A 20056-nucleotide genomic window follows, 5' to 3' on the forward strand; every position below is an offset into this window, starting at 1 on the left:
GTTTCCTGCCATGCAGTCGGACCGCTTACAGCACTTTGCTCTCCAACACAGTTCGACTGTTTCGGGGAGACTGAGACGGGGAAAAGAGAGGAAGACTGTTGTCAAGGATACAGCAAACAGGTATTGTACACTGTCTTTGGAGTCAGTTGAACGATGGGGGAAGTAATGGGATTCAGTAGAGAGTGGATTTCGAATAAAGGAAGGCGCTTCAGGGATGTGGAAGTCCATGAACTCCTTCCATCTCTCATCTCAGAGGGAGGGCTCATCCGAGAAGGTGTTGCTTCACTGGGGCCCAGCAGAAGATGATGTCGTGTCAAACTTTCTTTCTTCCTTTATACGTTTAGGAATATGTGTCTCAGATCTAGCAGAAGGTATCGTGAGTGGATTCTCTCTAGTAGCGCTATCTTGATGGTTGTGTAATCTGGCTTGTAATGTCTGTTAAACTGTAAAATAATAATAATAATTAAGATCTAAAAAATCAAGTTATCAGTACAAATGTTTTTATTTTGAAACAAAGGGAAACTCATTTTGAAACCGAGTGTTGTGAAAATGTACTTTATTAAATATATTGTCATTATTATAGTTTATTAATGTCAAATAAAACATTTCGTAATAAGAATCAGAAATCCTTAAATAGTCCTGCAGGTCAAAAGGACAAAAGGCATTAATGAAGAGTGAGCTAAAATATCAAATAGATGTTCCAATATGAATAAATAATAATGTTTAACCTTCATTGTTTATCGTTATTATGTTAAATGCATTCTGAAAGCCATCCATTTGCCAAACCGAGGTGTGAGGTGTTTTGAGTTTGATTGCGGTGCTGTAACAAAAATACTTTGTTGCCGTGTACCACTAAGCAGATGTACGGAAGAGGATTAGGGCCAAATTAAAAAAAAATTAGGAAGATTTGAAAAGAAAATGTTTGGTTTTTTTTGTTCTGAGAAAAAAGTCAGAATTCTGAGAACAATAAATAAGTCATTAGGATGTTTAACTTGTCTTGGGTTGTGCACATTACATCAACAAACACTCTCCAAACAAATAGTGTCTGAGTGGACAAACACTTCATTAAAACTTCACAGAGGAGACAAGTGAACAGAAAGAAATAGCAGAATCTGGCCAGGGCTGCCTCATTACTCCCTGGGTTTCCCTTCCAATGTTAAGCCACTGTGTATCCCAGGTTCCTCTGTGAGCCTCAGCTCGGGGTGTTGACCTCCCCTTGTCTCTGTGTTACTCACATTTGTGTCTGTCCCCGGGGCTTCTCGTCTAAAGAGCCCGGCCTGAAGAGGCAGACGGGCCATTCACAGTATTGCGAGGTTAGCCCGGCCCTGGAGAAATCTTCACAGCGACCTGATTTCTTGCAGTTGCCTCCTATATTCACCAGATCTCACGCTCACCTGATCCCCTGTCAGCGCCATAACGTGGACGAGAACTTCTCTCAACAACAGCGAAACTAGGACAAGAGTCCTGTGGCGTAATTGCCGTGCAGACCTGGTGTCCCTGCATATTTGTGTTCAATGTTTCATCTGGCAGATAATCACATCCATTATTAGAAATGATGCGTGACGTCTGCCTCGCTACTGTTTTCATGAATCCTCATCAAAAATGCATATTTACGATATCAATGGGAGGGTGGTGCGTTGAGAAATCATCTCTCATCACAGCTTGTCATTTTCATCTCGCAGAGTTAATATTAATGATTGGTCCCAGAGTCACGTTGAGCCCCATCTTTTCATTCGAGCATCTGGATTTAATTGGTGCTACGCTGTAAAGCCACAGCTGCTACGCCTGTTAGGACAATAAATTACCCCAATTAGGAGTCGAACAAAAGAGGCTGTCTGACACCACAGCCCCACTGCCATGCCTAGAGATTGTGAATGCGATGGGGATGAGGCTTCTCGATGTACCACAACACCTGCCCCATCATCTCTCTGATCAAAACACAGTTCCAGTCCAGCGCATACAGAGCAGAAGGAGATTGCTTTGCATGGCCTCAGTCACAGGCGCACAATCGAAATAGAATAAAAAAGCACCACTGGGTTCAAAATCAATGGCAGGTTTGGAGGGAGGTGTGTAATTGCTGGGCGGATGATTAATTAGTGTTTGGATGATGAGTTGTGGATACATCCAGGTTTTATGGCAGCCGCCTGCTATATCGATGGCACCGGTAATGAAGGCAATAATGAGGGAAGGTTTATGAGGACGTGGAATGGGAGGAACAATAAGAACATCTGTGCCGCTCTACAGTGAGAGTGTAATTGAGACCATATTTTATTTTCCCTCTTTGAAAGATAGCCCGTAGTGTATTTGCTTTATGTAACATGAGACGTATTTATTTGCCGCTGTAACACATTCAGCAGCTCAGGTGGTCCACCTTTCCGAGAGGACGGCCTCCATCTTGATCAGCGCTCCTTCCACGTCGAGGCCTGGCAACACCATCCCTTTGTCTCACCACTCGCTGTGAACACGCCATTAAGTCAGCCCGAGTTTGACAAGAAAAATGAAGTGTGCTATATCCTGTGGCCTCGAGTGTCTTCCTGAATAATGAGCGCATTGCCCGGACCCCCCCCCCCCCTTGTCCCTCCAACTGCCCGCCATTGGCAAAGTTTCTGTCTGCCGAGAGTGAACGGGTCTTTAGGTTGGCGCTTGTCATGCAAGACGTGTCAAACTAAATCTGGAAAAAACTGAAAAAGGGTTAGATTAATGAAGTGGCTTTTATTGATGAAATCCTCATCCCATGTCACGGCATTAGAGAACGCAGAGTAGGTTCTTTATCTGAGGAAAAATCCATGATTGTAAGAGAAACTTCTGCAGCAATGGAGAGTCAGGACTCAGAGAGACACGAGGAGAGTTGGAGCTTTGATGTCAAAACAATGATGTTTATTACAAGTCAAACGGCCGGAGAATTCATATCACAAGTCACAGCAGCAAAAGGTTCTGACTGCACGGGTGGGTTGTCATGTCAATTCTGATCAGCCTCTCTCTCGATAGACCTTTTAACAAGTTTACAGAGAGTAAACAACATATTGGGGGCGTTAACACCTGGAGACACTGAATCACATATCTGACTCTTACGGCCCGTCCACACTATAGCTTCAAAAAAAGCTTGGAGCTGGGCGTGTCTGAAGCTTGGGGATTTTATTCGAGCACCGCGACCGACAACCAATCACATGAATGTCCCGCCCCCGGCATACAAAGCAAAAAACCCCGGGGATTGTAAGCGAGAAATATATATATATATATGAACTCCCCAAACAGGCGAAAACCTACCAGTTTCACCCACTGTCTCTGCCACCTCCCTCCATGCCTGGTTCCTCCGGTTTGTATCCCGGTAAATAGTTCTGGTCGTAAAGAACCGGGTGATTTGCTACCGTAATATCTCGTTTGGAATATGAGGAAATGAACTGCGGTCTGGCTCTCCCAGCTTGCACGCGGTTTGATTGGCTAGCGATTGACTGTCAGATTTGCATAAACGGGATTTGATTGGCTGACGCTGGCTACTCCGGCGTCTCCGGCTTCAGAAGTTGAACATTGTTCAACTTTTGCAGCCTGAAACGCCAGGAAAGCTCCGCTCTGCTACCCACAATTCAGTTCGGCGAAAAGCGAGGCAACGTGACGTCACCCCATTCAAAGTGAATGGGCAGACGCGTTGCAAACCGTTTTTGAAGCTGTCGAAGCTGTAATGTGGACAGGCCGTTAGGCTCCGTGAACGAGAGTTGACCGGTCATAAAACTGGTAATGTCAACAATAGCGGAGACTTCCCATTCCTTAAGACAGATAACAGACTTAGGGTTGGTCGTAAACGTCAACACACAGAAAGGTTAAAGATTTAGGAGTAAAGACAGAATTATTCCCTCACAATTATGATATCATGAGATTGGCAGCTGTGTGTACCAAATTATCTGGCGCTGTCTCCCACATCTCATATATACTTCTTTGCTTTTTTAAACATGTCATATGGCTCTACAGCACTATGCAAATATGCTGCCTCGCACAGCTAACCACTGAGAAGAAAGCGAAGCTCCGGCGCTACTTCCTAGCCCAGGCCTTATTTCTCCCAATTACCAGCGTGTGAGAAAATAGTCTGACATGACTGACCTCCTCTCTGAGAGCTGTGGTCATGACTGGAAGGCTCTCTCTGCTTATTATGACAGAAGTGTTATGGAAATGGGAAGAAAGTCTGCACCGTGGTGATAGCACTGCAGAAATGGATAGCCTATTATCCACCACTGTGTGATGGTAGTAATGGTGAGAGAGAGGGCATCCTATCTGTTATGGTGATGATGCATTTTGAATGGGTAGTGCCTATTATATATCAGTGGGTGATAATGGCGGCGGAGAGTATCCTCTGGGTTATGGTCAGAGGAAAATAGTGGAGAGCTCAGCACAGAATATACAGAGTTGTGGTTTAAAGGTGATAGATTGAACGACGGCAGGGGCTTTTTCTCTGTGTTTTAAAGAGGACGTATTATGCTCTCTGGGTTTCACCTGCCCTGTAGTGTGTTATATAGGTTTTTCTGCATGTAAATGGTCTGCAAAGGCTAAAATCCCAAAGTTTTTGCCAGTGGGAGCTTCAAGGCACATCCTATCTTCACTTCAGCTATTTACACCCGGGTTTTGTACTGTATGCATCTCTTCTCGCTCTTTGTCTTTCTTTTGAGCTTGACGGCATGAAGTGACGATGTTTATGTTTTTTGGGGGGTGGGTGTAAATAGCCGAATAGCTGCCGTGTGTTTATTTTCACACGCCTTAACATAAAGGCTATGAAAGTGTTCGTATTCAGCAAAAAAAAAAAAAATTAATTGATTTACAGTCGTCTGTTTCTCAATGTCAGCTAACAGCAAAACGTTTTTTTTGTGTCCATGATGTCACTGACTAGAGCGTAAGTGTAGTTCCAACGTTTGGCCACTAGGATAATATGTTTCAACGATCGGCGTTCTCCCTGTGGACTTACCTGAAACACCTTGATTGGACTCCTTTGTTTACTTCCTGAACATAATGACATCACTACTGTATGTAACACTCGCACTTCTATTAGGCAACACATTGTACATGAAATGCTAAGGGGCGTGACATCTCTAAGACGTTGATCAATCACAACAGAGCTGGTTTCAGACAGAGGGTGAAAAGAGGTGCTGCAGCACAGGGAGTATGAGAAAAATAAATAACTTTTTGAACATTAAAGCATGTAAACGCTACACTAGAGGCACAAATTGCAAATGTGAAGCTGAAAAGGAGCATAATGTGTCCTCTTTAATATTGTTGGGCCAGCTTATGTCTTCAAAGAGCGTCGATATTGTTACGATTATGGTGTTATGTCACGTTTTGTATGTCTTGTTTTGGGTGTTTTGCTGTTCTCCCTGTCATGTTTTCTTCCTTGTATATTGTCTGGTCCCTCTCCCTGTGTTTTTCCTCCCTGTCGTTAGTTTCCCTGGTGTGTCTAGTTGTCTGATTATGTTCTTCTTCTTCTTTTCTTTAATGGCGAATCGCTTCCACTTGGAGCATATATCGCCACCTACTGTTGAGTTATTAAATGATCATATTAAATCCTTGTCCTCAGACCAGTGCTTTTGAGGAATTAGAAGATCAGCTTGTTTGCTTCATTTCTTGATTTAATTTCATATATTGCCTTGAAATCCATGTCCTTGATGTTGAGTTGTTCCAGTGCAGTTTTCAGAATGAATCTTTGTCTGTTATAATCCGGGCAGCTAAAAAATACATGATGTATTGTCTCTGGTTGTTTGCAACCATCACAATTGCCATTTGGATGTTTTCCAATCAGATGCAGTGATGAGTTTAGTCCAGAGTGTCCCAATGTTATCCTGCTGTTAATGCTCTGTTCTCTTCTACTACTCCCCCAAGTGCTTCCTGTTCCTACTTCCCTTTGTATATGATATAAATGTCTTCCTTTGGTGTTAGTTTCCCATAGTTTTTGCCATTGTTGCTTGACTGATTGTGTTCACCTGTTGCCCTTGTGTTTCTCCTCCCCTGCCCGGCTGTTTCTCGTGTTGTGATTACCCCTCCGTGTATTTAGTCTCTTCCTGTGTTCAGTGTTGGTTCGTCTTTTGTTTTTGACTGAGTTCACCGGGGAGTGTTCTGTTTTGCCCTAGTATTTTTTTGTTATCCTTGAAATAAAGGCATTTTCAGCGTTATCTGCATTTGGGTCCTGCTTGCTTCACCCACCGTAACAAATATCCTCAGATGGTTAGACGGTGTGTGTGCATACGTGTGCAAACGAAAGAGAGGCTTAGTTAGCTGTCTGCTTGGCCGCCCCTGTGATGTATGTTTACGGCCCATCATCTCTAGCCAATTACCCCGCCTCAGTGTGGGAGCGCCGCGACTCCCCATCACAGCCGTCAGAGTGTGAGCATGGAGAGAGAATGCGACAGTTAGCGTTCCTGGACATCCCTGGCAAAGCGCTTGTCTTCCTTAGGGGGCTCTGGAGACTCATCTTGAGAAAGTAAGCCACAGGGTAGCCGAGTCTGCAGCTGCTTGGGGAATTGCAGGCTTGTCGACTGTGTGTTTGTGTGCATCGGTGTGGGTGTTTTAACTTAGCACAGCATGTGTGCAAACTTTGTAAATCCCTGTTTCCCACGCACTCCTGTGTTTGCATCTATATGAGCTGCTCACAGTGTGATGGTGCATATGGTTAGAGGCTGTAAATGATGTGATCATCATACGTTACTCTGAAAAGACTCCAAGCTGTGAGATAACCTTGGTATATCTTCTCTGTTTGTTTCTCCCAGATACAGCTGAGGCAGACGTGTTCATGTACCCCGTTCAGGTCAAGCTGCAGACTTTCAAACACATCTGACTTCTACAAGGTAATCTCCTCCTCTCTGTCTTTTTGCATCAGAACAATGTGCTGAAATATTCTTCTGTGCCTCGTTCGCAGTTGCTCCTTGAGATTGTTTTTCTCTTAAAATGTTCTCCCGTTGAGAAGTGACATTAGAAAAAGGTGAACTGAATAAAAGTCACAGCGCGGCAGCCGTGAAGACTCATTTGCTTTTTAGCAGGGAGCTGTTTTTTAACCCTGTTGACGCTCACGTAATCCTTTAACTTCACATTTGGATGATTCCTTTGTGGAACTTAGATACAGAGGTAAGACAAGAGTTGATGCTTTTTATTTTATTTCGCTCCGGCTCCATATTCACACACTGTGACAGATTGAAACTGCAAAGCTGTGTTTGTGTTGGCTAGGCGACGCGACGCTCCTGCCCGGAGGGTTTATCAGGGAGAGAAAATATTGACCGCCAACACTTGCACTTCGGTGGTGTTATTGCTTTTCACACTTTGGTGATATAGAAAGCAGTCGCCAAGCACAACAATCGTAATCCCGCAGCCATATTGACAGCAGCATTGCTCTTCTGTGCAGGGCAGCATAGCAGCTTATGGTGTTTACATTTCAGCTTATTCCACCTAAGTACGTTTTACAGACAAATAATATGAAAGTGATGGAACAAGGTGAGAGGCAAAGAAAATACATATACTGTCCACGTGAAACCCAAAGGAGCATCTCAAAATCACCACAGCTGTTTACGGCTCTCTATTGTCGTTATACAATCACCAAAACCACACTTTGCAATGTTTATTTGATGTTAAAAGCATAAAGTAATAGAGCAGATGATTATTGCTTATCACTCTCAAGGCAACTGAATAGATTGTTATTACAAAATAGCATTACTATATGATTATGATGATATGAACATTGTGTTATTGTTCGACTAAATCCCAATGTGCAGATTACTTTGTAAATTGTAGATGGAAACTAAGAGAAGTTGGTCATGGCATAATCTTTGAACGTGTTTAAAGAGTATTGTTTGATGTAAACAATGACTGTACCGCAGTTCAAAGAATAGCTACAACTCTACATCACTGACAAGTTTAACAATATCTCCAAGTGTGAGCCTATTAAAGCCAAGATAAAACATTTGGAGTGGCAATATATGTGATTATGTTAATTCACTTTAAAGGTGGGGTAGGTAAGTTTGAGAAACCGGCTCGAGATACACTTTTTGTTATATTCCATGGAATGCTCTTAACATCCCGATAGCAATGAATATCGGAAGTGCTTTGACAAAAAACCCATTAATTAAGAAGCAAAATGTCATCTGTGGAAGCCGTGGCGCTGTAAAAAGCACGACCAATCATCTGAGCCGGCCCGGCTAAAATAACTGGATGGCCTACCTGCCTGTCAGCCTTCCATCTGTGCCCTCATTGGTCATGTGCGCGTTCGTGTGTGTTGGAGGAGGGGCTCTGTAAGGAAGTAGCAGATTTATTCCGGCTGTGTATTTTCAAATTGTAGCGCACTCGAGCTGGTTTCTCCAAAATGACCTACCCCACCTTTAAGGGAGCTGATAACAATGTTGTGAGAAAATCAGTCGATGTTTTGGTGATACTGTGCATATAGAAATCATGATTATATTGGGATATTAATCTTTACCATATTGCACAGCTCCATTGTAAACGCATCTTGACCCGTTTTCTGTAGTTTATATGAGCCCATAAATACCACTCTTAAAAAATGAACTTGTCTTAACTGCTGTGGCTGTTTTCATTTTTCTAACCTATAACATTTTCAAGTGGTGCACTCCGGCGAATGAGACGTTTGACATTCTCAAACAGCGGGGACTTTAAACAGCTTAAATCAGGGGATCGAGGTGATTCTCCTCATTTTCATCCTTCTCAATGGCGAGCCAATGTGGGCGTGCATTAAAGATTCATGCAAACAGCTGTTTCTGCTACAGGACAGCATGGCTCAGAGCAAGGTTGTGTGCTTGGATTTCAAATCAGGGAAGTCTAGACGAGGAAAAAATGGCATTACAGGGCTGGAAGTCAACACGATTATCCAACCGAACGGGAGCTAAAAACTGACACATCCCTGAACATAAGAGTAGGAGTTCAAGTAGACTGAGTCACCTTTTTAACATTAATATGAAGTCGGCTTGTAGGAGTTTTGGAATACTGACCCAAATATGCTAAAACAGACCTATTAGAAAACAATTCACATCTTTATACGCCTTGACCGAACGGTAGAGTAAACAATACCAGCAGTATTGGGGAGTTACGGTTTACGTAATCAGGAAACAATAAAAGGTATTCCCTTACATTCAGGGCCGTCCCTGGCCAACATGAGGCCCCACGCAAAGTTATACGATGAGGCCCTCTGTTTCGCGAGCGTAGACGGGGGGGGGGGGCTTAATACAAAATGTTGCCGCATTTTCGGCTCAGTTGAGGCACCCTCCGCAAGATGAGGCCCCCTCCGCAAGGTGAGGCCCCACGCAGTCTGCACGATCGGCCTGTAGGGAGGGACGGCCCTGCTTATAGTTGTATACAAAATGGCTGAATCTGCATTATGCTTTTCGCTTTCTTTGTTTCATTTGTTCTTGTTTTAATTCTGTAGGTTTATAAAATAGTTTTTTAATAGCTTCACTGTTTGTATTAAACAAAAATTGAGAATTTTCTGTCAGCTCAGATTATATTTCTTTTGTATTGTATCTACTGGCAGTGCATTTGATATTGAGGTGATCCAAAAGAAACAGCAAGTTATACGGTTATTTTCTGATACTCAGATTAGATTTCTCATTTCGTGTTTTACATTGCATTGTTAAAGTAACCCTCCCAACCCTGCGTATCACAGGAAGCAGTCAATGCGAGTTAAATGAGGAATTTCCAAACAACACTTTGACATTTGCCTAAATAAGCATGACTGTTGGGATTGTGAAACACCACCATAAGGCTTTTAAAAAAGGTGTTTGTTCATTCGAGCTGACATTTGTACGATTTTTCAGCGTGGATGCAGCGATGATATATGCCGGCTCCTGACAGCCGTGCAGCCGCTGAATGCAGAGGGCTGAGTTATGTGTGTGAGGTGTGAGGTACATATTCACAGCCGGCGTCATGTTCTCCCCCTCTCTCATGCCCACATGCACTCTTACTCTGTTGTTTACTCTCACATTTGTTCTGTCTCATTTTCACTGTCTCTCATGTTTCCTGTTATACGCTCTTCCCTCCTTTGTGTAAGGGGAGACTGAGGGTAGTGTTGCAGAAGAAAGCTTCATTAAATATCTACATTTGTGCTGCATTGGAACGGTTTAAAGGGGCCCTATCATCCTCATTTCCAGAACCACATTTGTATGTAGTGTCTCTACTGTGACATGTCTCCGGGCAGCACCTCTTTTCACCCTCTGTCTGAAACCAGAGCCCCGTCTGCTCTGATTGGTTAGCTGGCCGGCTCTGTTGTAATTGGTCAACTGCTTAGAGATGTGGGGGAAATATCAATAAATAACTACAGAATAAGACTATACTTGTATATATTTAAATCATTAGGGTCCAAAAGTTTTAAAATGTGGTAAAAACCTATTCCAGAGTTATTTTCTGTCTCCATTCGTTTGACTGAGCCGAGATTAGCTGTGACGCTGCTATCCAATGGAATCGCAATTGTTACCTAGTGATGTCATTATGTTCCAGGACTAAACAAAGGAGTCCAATGGAATGGATTGTAGCCTTCACAGAACATTTACATGCACGCACACACACCTACACTATAGGAAAGGGAAAACCAAAACAAGCATTAAAAAGGCCTCTATAAAAATACAGAGAGCGGAAATCATTAGGTCTGAGTGCACAAAGAAAAACAGTCAATTATCTTTAAAGTGTGACATAACGTTCTCTTCTCAACTGAGACGCGCCATGACCTCGTCACAGGAGCCGTACAGTGACCATCCGAATGCTAATGTGACAGACTGATTGCCAATTTACAGCCCACACAAAAACATTACCCCGCTGAATTCAAAGACAGCTCTGTAATGACAAACAATGCGACAGACTCCAACAAAAAGATATCTACTGTTTCTTCCTTCTTGAAAATTATGCTCACAATTACAGTGAGAATGATTGGAAACAGCATTGGCTAAAACGAAGTCTCACCTCCCTTAAAGGAGCCACGCGGAAATATTGCCAGCTCTTCCTGTTTCATATCGCAGTAACAAGCAGATGATCCCCTTCAGAAATAGAAACAGCTGGTTGTGTTTTTCTAATTGTGTGGTTCCATCACCGCCTCTCAGTCCTCGTTCATGAGCAGCTGTTAGCCATGCATCCTATCGGTTTGCTTACATATTCTCTGCCATAAGGCTTGCGGAGTAATGGATTACATGTAACAGGATTATTTAATCAGGATACCAAAAAATGACACGTCTCCATGCTTTAATGTTCAGAAAGCTCTTTTTTCTCATACTGCCTACCTCTTTTCACCCTCTGTCTGAAACCAGAGCCCAGTCTGCTCTGATTGGTTATCTAGCTGGCTCTGTTGTGATTGGTCAAACTCTTAAAGATGTCCCATCCTTATTCTTGGGTATTCTACTCATACTCTTGCACTTTTCTTGCATTTTATGGTTTTGTTCTGCTATGTTTTTGATTTTAATTTTCTTAATGTTTTATGTGAGGGACTAGCTCAAAGCTAAATCCAGCATATTTACACTTGGTATATTTCATGTTTTAAAGGTCCCATGTCATGGCCATTTCTACTGATCATATTTCCATTGTTGTTGAGGTCTATTAAAATAGATTTAAATTGTGCAATTTTCCAAACTCACATTGGTTTCTCATAGCATCTCTGTATAGAATGTGTATTCACTCTCTGTCCTAAACGGCTTGTTGGAGCTCCTGCCCCCCCCCCCCCCCCCCCCCCCCCCCCGCCCTTCCCTGTGAGCCCAGTGTGCTCTGATTGGTCAGGACGTTGCGAGGCTCGCTGCTCAGTGAGCTGGTTTACTGGTGTGGTCTCCGGGTCGGCGATGCAGCTAGGACAAGCAAAACTCATCCTGAGCACACACAAACACTCGCAGCCGAAGTAAAAACAATAAGTGTGGCTTGATATTGAGAAAGAAAAAGGTTTATAAACGCTGTGAGAATGGGTCTGCGGACAGCATTTCTCCACCATCCCAACTCGTCTATTACCAGCCAGGGAGCTCTATGCAAGTCAATGGGGACTTCCTGTTAGTTGAAAATGTACGCTAACGGTCCTGGTGTGTGAGGAGGTCCGTGGATTGAAACAAATGGAAAAAGAGAAATCTCCAACGAGGCGTTCTGGGCAGCATAGACAGGTATTTTCTGTGTTAGAGTTTTACAGGTTTACAGGGTGTACTTTGAGGGTTTTTGACCGTTTACATGCAGAAAAAACCTTCATAACACACAAGGGGACGGGTAATAACCAGAAAAGCACGACATGGGACCTTTTTAAGTGTTCATTAATGTGCAATGTCCCAGCCAAATAAACGAATAAATAAAAAAATGAAATGATCAGGGACAATGCGAGTGTTACATAGTGATATCAGGAGTCCAATGGAAGTGTTTCAGTGCGTGTGAGACAAACAAAAGCCTCTATAACTACAGGAAAGGGAAAACCCCATAAAGCCTGATGGGGCCTTTTGAAGTATCTCATGACCATTAAGAAGTACATTTTATGCAGATCTTTGCCTGCAGAAGAAAAATAATATTTAACAGGAAATTAACGTTTTTTGTAAATATATTGTCTGCTGTCAGTCTGACAGGTCAACCCTTTGTTTCTGTTTTTAATGTTGACACTTTAAAGGCCGTCTGTTCTTCAATAAACAATTTAAAAAAGGAAAAATATTCCCTTGATTAGTGGATACGTAGACGCTATTTTTACTTATTATTATAGTGGAAGAAACACACTTTTCCTACAATGTTTTTAATGGTCATTTCAAGAAACTTTTAACCAAAATAGAAGTATGAGAAAAAAGTTGCACACCATCAAAGAAATATCCCAACATGACCAAATATCATAGAAGTTTAACCATATCTCCAAGCGTGAGCATTTTGCAGCATGGATTTTTCCTTTCAAACTTGGAGGTACACATGAGAGAAGTGTAAAGCTTCCCCCTGGATTGTTGACATGGCACTATCTTTGCCTTACACCCACATGGTGTTTTTCTGCAAGCTGGAAACCCACTCAGCATTCTGTCTGTTCGGTGCGAGAGGAGACTCACGCCGGCGACCTCCAGGGATGTCGATTCCCACCAGTGCACGCGGACTTTACAGTAACTTTTTGCCCCAGTGTCAGGCACGAGGAGAGGAGAAGTAGAGCGAAAGAGAGCAGACTATGAGCTTAATGTAGATCTGTCATCAGCTGGCTGCGGATCAAAAGAGCAGCATTGGCAGGCGGAGCACAGAATCCACCAGAGCCTCATCTCCATGCCAAGCTCCAGCTTCTCTGAGGTAGACAAGCACACAGGGGCCTGGCTCCAGGCGAGGAGAGAGTGTATCTGCATGCAATGTGTGAGTGTGTGTGTGTACTTCTCGGGGGCGGAGAGGTGTGGGCACATGCACAATGTCTCAAGGCAAGGATCTGGCACTTTGAAAATGTCACCAGAATCCCAGAAACAAAAAAGAAGAAGAGAATGGAGAAAGTGTGATGAACAGACGCGTATGCTCTGGGAGGTGTGGGATGTAGAGACTGTGGAAAGCAGATTCATTTTTCAAAGTGGGAGATTGAGAGGAATAAAGATGTTGGCACAAAGACAGAGAGAGGCAGGCTCTCTTTACTGTACACCTCTGCAGCATTAACAAGTTAGTGCTATAAGATGTATTGGAATTGCCGCCTTCAGAGGTTTCTTTCTTTCTACTTTTGATACTAGAATGATGTTCTATTGTTGGGGTTTTGAAATGTGTTGGCAGTGTTTAAAAGATAACTGTAGAGAAGATCGCTTTTTTTTTTTTTTAAACCCTCCTGCACAGGACCTATACACATTTTGTCTGAATATACAGTTGCTTATTTTATGGAGAGGCGTCAGGGCTAAGAGGCTTTAGGGAGCCAGGAAGCAGTTGGGGGTTCAGTGTCTTCATCAAGGACACCTTGACAGTGCCTAAGTGGTGAACTGAGCAACTGTCGCCCCATAGGAGGGAAATTACACTGTTTTCCCTGTGACAAAAACATGCTAAATCAGCAAAAAAGCTGAAACCAGAGCCCAGTCTGCTCTGATTGGTTAGCTGGCTGGCTCTGTTGTGATTGGTCAACCGATCCAACAGAGCCAGCCATTATTGTATCAATGTTAGTTCAGGTCTAAGTCCCTTACCTTTCTTTGGTGCAATAGGCCTTGTTTACAGCTGTTTTGTTGAAAACAAAGATATTCAAGGTTGAGGAAAGCTTCTGTGAAATTACAGCTGCAGGCAGCAGATGGTAAAAGGTGAGCACCAGTGAGGAGTACACACTCTCCACAGCTCGAAAGGTTTCTAAAGAGAGGGATGCTGTGTTAAGTCCTGAACTTGCCAATCTCGTCCAGTTTTAGTGTAGAAGGACAACATCTCTCCTCTGAGGTGTTTTCTTAGTGTTCGTGTGTGCTTGCATGTTTTTGTGTGTGTGTTCTCTCGTTTACCCGAACTCAATGTCAAACCTATTTCCAAACCACTGATTCAGCTAGTTGTGGAGATATATAGCGTTGCTGCCAATGCTCACCTTTAGAGATTACGGTGACATTAAAAGCGGCATATGGGCGGCGAGTGGGGAGACCCAACTGCTGCGCTCCTCATCTGATGCAAATGTCCTTTCTCACCTCCATCAGCAAAAGTAATTACGGCAAACCACTGTGACATCTCAGGCTGCGCGGGAGATGGGACGAGTCCCTCGTATAGGTCACGGATACACCCATCTCTCTGGGTAAGGAGGAGACAATTATCTTTTTGTGCCGAGAGGCGGTGTTGAGGGAGGAGCCCTCCACCCTCTAACCCCCCCTCCCCCCCCCCTCCCCCCCCCCTCCCCGGCTCCTCGAAGTGAAGTGTCTTTTGTACCAGCAGCCCTGAGGGACGCAGTAAAGATATTGACACCGCTGTTAGCATGCTTGGGGCTAAAGAGATGTATTGTATAGCGGCGCTGTCTCGCTTTACAACTGGGGCTTCATTAATCAGTCGGCAAACATGTGTTTATTTTTTAATGTATTTTTCCAGTCACTGCGCAGATATGAAAATGACATGCATATTGGCAGTGTCTCTGCTGCAGTATTTATAGGATGTCATTTGCTCCAGACATGTATGTTAATGATTAGTTTACACATTCTTGCTATAATATTAAAGAGGACATGTCATTCTAATTTTCTGTTTTCACCCTCTGTCTGAAACCAAATCCCAGTCTGCTCTGATTGGTTAGCTGGCTTGCTCTGTTGTGATTGGTCAACCACTTAGACATGTCCCACACTAGCCAATAGAAACGTCAGTGTTACATATTGATGTCATTATGTTCCGGAAGTAAACAAAGGAGTCCAATAGAGGCGGTTCAAGCAGGGATTTTAGCCTTAGCAGACCATTTACATGCACACAAACCTAACACACTAGGAAATGGAAAACCCCAATGAAAATAATAGTTGTTACTCTTTATAAAGGTCAGCATGACAATAGTTTCAGATTTAGATCTATTTCATCCTCTATAAAATAATATTTGATTTGCGGTTTTCAGTTTGCATCGGCTCTAAATTGCACATTTACACATTTATTTTTTCAAGTGATAAAACTAGAAAATGGTTTGTGCTTTTGCTTAAAGAAAATATTCCAACAAAAAAGCATTCATTTGTGAAATAGGCATTCACGCTTCCTGAACTGCATTGATGCCTCCTTGCAAAACTGATCTGAGAAAAATTGAAAAAGCCAACATAGCATTGGCCAGATTAAGAATCCAACCCCATTGTGCTTTGGAAAATCTACTTGTATGTCTAAGCTGTGTGACTTAGATAAAAAGCCAGCCGTGTTTTCCAGGCTGGAAGCAATAATCCTTGTTTTCCTATTTTCTTTCCTCACTTCCTTGTCATGTTGTTGGTGGTTTTTTTGCTCCAGTGCTTTACCTAGCAGAGGGTCCCGCAGCCCATCCGCTGACCCTGCTGTTCAGAGTCAGTGGGCTGCGGTGGCCCAGAGCGGCTTACGCTAACCTCCAACCCCCTGACACTCGACGCTGGCTTAGCTCTGCTGAACAAGTCAACTGGGCTTTGTGCCCGAAAGAGGCGACCTGCACGAGTGTCATCCGGCCCTGAGGTGAGACCCCCTGCACCTCAGGGCGAACCCCAACACATTAACCAACGCCCTCCTGGGACAAGAGGGCATGGCGCTCAAAGACCTTTTTAGCAGTGGCCACAATTAGATCTGTTGGAAAGGGAATGCATGCAATAATGAAACTGTGGACACATGTCATCAGAATCAACGGATTTATTACGAGGAATTTGACTTGGTGTTGCATACATACAAATAAAAAACAACATTTTAAAAAAAGAACACAGATTGCAAACTATATTAAGAACAATGTAATACAAATATAGTCAGATAGCAATAAAATACATTTGAAATAGAATGCAATCAGTTATAGAATATAAAATATGTAAGTAAGCAATATTGTCTTGTCTTTGCGTACATTTTAAATATAAATATTGAAACATGATACAGCATCTATGTTGTTGCTGTTGATGCTAACAAACATATTAAATCCAAAACATTTTGGGGGATTTACTCTGTGGTTTCCAGGCTTAATGCAGTACAGCCCTGATTCAACATGATTGCTCTAATCTGGCAAAATGCTGTCTAAGTCTGACTCAGCTGCAAGGGCAAAGTGCACTCTGTTCCCTGAAACTCTCGAATCCAGTCATTACACAACGTCTTTATGTGTACAAATCACTTGGATGACACTGAACATTGCTCACTGCAGCGAACGCATCCTTGGAATAGGTTGAACTCATAAGACTTTATTTATACCATACTATTAAAAACATCCGATATCAAGTGACATAAAAAAGAGCAAATAGAACCTTCCTGAAAATATTGTCATGCTGACCTCTTGTTCTTTAAAGGGGCCCTATTATGCTTTTGTGTGTTGTATAGGTTGTGTGCATGTAAACGGTCTGCAAAGGCTAACGTCCCTGAGAGTTTCTCTCTCACACTCAACCATTGCCTGAAAGGCCTCCTTTGTTGTGATATCACTATGTAACACTCAAGATTATATTGGCGCTCCAACACATTGTACCTGATAGGCTGAGAGACGGGACATCTCTAAGTGATTGACCAATCAAAACAGAGCCGGCCAGCCAACCAATCAGAGCAGACTGGGCTCTGGTTTCAGACAGAGGGTGAAAGGAGGTGCTGCAGCACAGGCAGTATGAGAACAATAAAGAGCTTTTTGAACATTAAAGCATGGAGACATGTCCCAGTAGAGACACTAGGGGGGTCCGGGGGAATTTTTTTTTTTTAAATGTTGAAGTTAAAAGCATCAATCTGGTGCACTTTGAGAGCAACATTAAGAGATCTATGGATACATCTCTCAACACCCATATGAAACGGAACTGTAAGCAGATTCTATTTTTCTTTATGGATATTTTACAAATCACTCTCCTTTCAAACTGTATTCTTGTTTATTAATAACAACTTGTTTTTACTGTCATATAGTATTTTATACCTGTGTAGTGCCGAAGAAAGGGAGTGGGAAGCGGTGTATTAACAATGGAGTTCCAATCTTTATTATCCATTAATCTCCAAGAGGTTAGTACATGAACTGCTCTGCATAACAAGCTAGCAGGAATGACAGCTAAAGCTACTGGTGTTCCCACTAAAGGGTCCGTGTGGCAACACAATAAGAAAGGTGAATTATGATTTACTTTATTCTCTTATTTTTGTATAACTATAATGATCATATAAAGATTTGCCTTTACTGGTTGTAGAAAAAGCTTCTTATATTCGTTAGCATAGCTAGCTAACCAGATGCTAATAACAACAAAGTTATTGACTGTATGACAGATGAACAGATCGCCACTGGGATTACAACTAAAGACACAGCCACAAAAAAACTGCGGCATGTGTACAGCTCCTTATGGGTACTGCAATTTGTGAAGTCCCGGCCCGGAGCGGCGTTCATTTGCTCTCAGTCAGAACTGCACCCCTGTCAGACGAGACATATACCACGTGATGGTAGGCTCGTGTTGTGTTTAAGGACCCTGACCTTGGCCAGGAAAAACAGGCACTCGCTTGTTTAATTCTTTTGTGGTCTAGATTTCTTTAATTTTTTTCTTTTTTGCGTGCGTTTATAAATTACCTCGAGGGCCGTACCAAATGGTCTCGCCGTCCGTATACGGGCCGGAGGTGCCCCACCACTGCAGTAGAGGCACAACATACTGATGTGAACCTGAAAATGAGCAGAATATGGCCTCTTTAAAACATTGCACTGATGGTTGGGTTAGGTGTGTCAGTCCACTGGTGGATGTGTTTAGGTACAAAGGAGCACACTTCCAACCACAAGGATAGAAGTGCGCTTTTCTGGTTTAAAATTGTCTCTTTAAAAAACATTTTTCTCTTGGCTTTACAGTATCAAGGTCAACAGAACAGTAGCCTTGAGTGCTTTAACATTCGTGAAGAAATGCAAGTGAAAGCAACAGACGTATGAATCGTGTTCCTTATAAATTAACATCAAACACTTATTTTGCTCTACTCCAAATGAAAATGCACAGTCTCTGAATGCAAATATATATTATTTGTAAACCTAAGCGTTTTACAAAATAAGAAACAGAAAGCTTTAAAGCAGAAATACTTCAAGTAAAAAAGATTAATCTTTCAGTGTTTTTTGTCCTTCCTGGTCCAATTCTGTGTTAAATTGGTTATGAGAACGGAAACAATTTAAATTCCAATAAATATAATTCAATTCAGATTAATATGGTGTGGATTTCAGTGAATCCATGATGTGCTAAGTATTGTAAACCCACGATCAATCAGTAAGTGAAAAGAAATTAGTTTTCTTCCACTCAAGTTGTGAGTTGTTGACAACAAAACTTATGAAGCCATATTCATTTTGGGTGTGTAGGTGGGGTGGGGGCGATTAGCAGCCCTGTGCAATTAGTTATTACACTGAGGGGGAACAGAATCACATTCATTATGTGAGAATACGGCCACCGTGATGGAGCCTCTTGAATTGTAATGAAGGAGGCCCCCTTGATAACCATGAATTCAGCAATTAAGGTTCTCATATAACATTCAAATTATGTGCATTTTAACGACGCGTTGTCCCACGGAAACACTCGCATCTTCGGCTGGTTTCAAGGAGCTTTCTTGCTTGCAAAATGTAGGACTAATTAAGATAATTAAAGCTTTTGATGTTCCACATATAATCCAATGTGCAGCAATTGAGAGGGAGAGCAAAAAAGAAATTGTAATGAATTTTAAGGCTTTGTCCTCCTCTGTTCCCTCGCAATAAAACAACTCAGATTCCATTTATTTCAGTGAAATGGTTCTTACATTGTTTGGGAAGAAATTGGCTTTATCATGTTGCCAAATAAAGGACTTTGTCTCTCTCACATGTTAACTTTGAAGCTCAAAAGTAACAATGAAGAAACTAAAAAAAAAAATCTTTAAAACTTTGTGTTCCTGAAAGTTATGCAAAGTGTACTTTTCCTTGTCTCTTTTGACATACAGTTATACAAAGACATGCATTACTGAGAGCTGTCTGAGTCCACTGTTTGGCCTCTTACAGGACAAAAAAAGCTAAAAGCTTGGCCATGAAAATCTACAGTTTGTTTCTACAAGCAGAAAGCAGTAGCTGCAAACCCTAAGTTTCACAATTACCTCATTCACACCAACGCAACTCCGGTTCAAGCTCCATGCTAGAGCTTTTCAGGTTCAGAACCGGTTCTTCGGTTTAGCTCCGGTTCTTTTCACACTGCCCAGAGTCAGACTGGTGCTGCGTCATCGTTTGCGTCATCACGTAACCGTTTGCGTGCCTGCTTCATAAAGCCAAACTGCGCGGAAACCCCTCACAGCTGACACCAACAACAACAACAACAACAACAATGGCCGACTGTGCTCCAGCTTCCTCTGTACCTCTTCGGAAGACCAGATTCCCAGTAGGTAGCTGGTCTCTTCAGTGGACCACTGCTGCTTGTTAAGTTTCTCCATCGTTGTGTACAAACTGGATAAAACGCCGGCTTTTTGTTGTTGTTCAGGAGTTGATCCCGCCCCTGCCCCCGCCTCGACGTAAGCGTGACGGATGTGGTGCTTTTGCTCTGGCCGGACAATTCTTTGGTGCTCG

The 20056-nt window shown here is 42.7% G+C and overlaps 1 protein-coding gene across 14 annotated transcripts in view; it reads left to right on the forward strand.

Moving 5' to 3' along the window:
• The window catches only part of LOC307040856 (alpha-1,3-mannosyl-glycoprotein 4-beta-N-acetylglucosaminyltransferase C-like), a 177740-nt gene that overhangs the window by 101668 nt on the left and 56016 nt on the right, over window positions 1–20056 (forward strand). For 9 of the 14 annotated variants that reach the window (XM_079684026.1, XM_079684031.1, XM_079684029.1 and 6 more), the window contains one exon: window positions 6744–6821. The exons of 1 other annotated variant lie outside the window; for it this stretch is intronic. The gene's annotated coding sequence lies outside the window, so the exon portion shown is untranslated. Of the gene's footprint in view, window positions 1–6077; window positions 6458–6743; window positions 6822–9809; window positions 9876–20056 lie in introns of those variants that run through there. 4 more of the 14 variants (XM_079684036.1, XM_079684023.1, XM_079684025.1 and 1 more) reach the window with 3 other exon arrangements.

Source organism: Notothenia rossii (genome assembly GCF_949606895.1).
Source record: "Notothenia rossii genome assembly, chromosome: 5".
Taxonomy (NCBI): Eukaryota; Metazoa; Chordata; class Actinopteri; order Perciformes; family Nototheniidae; genus Notothenia; species Notothenia rossii.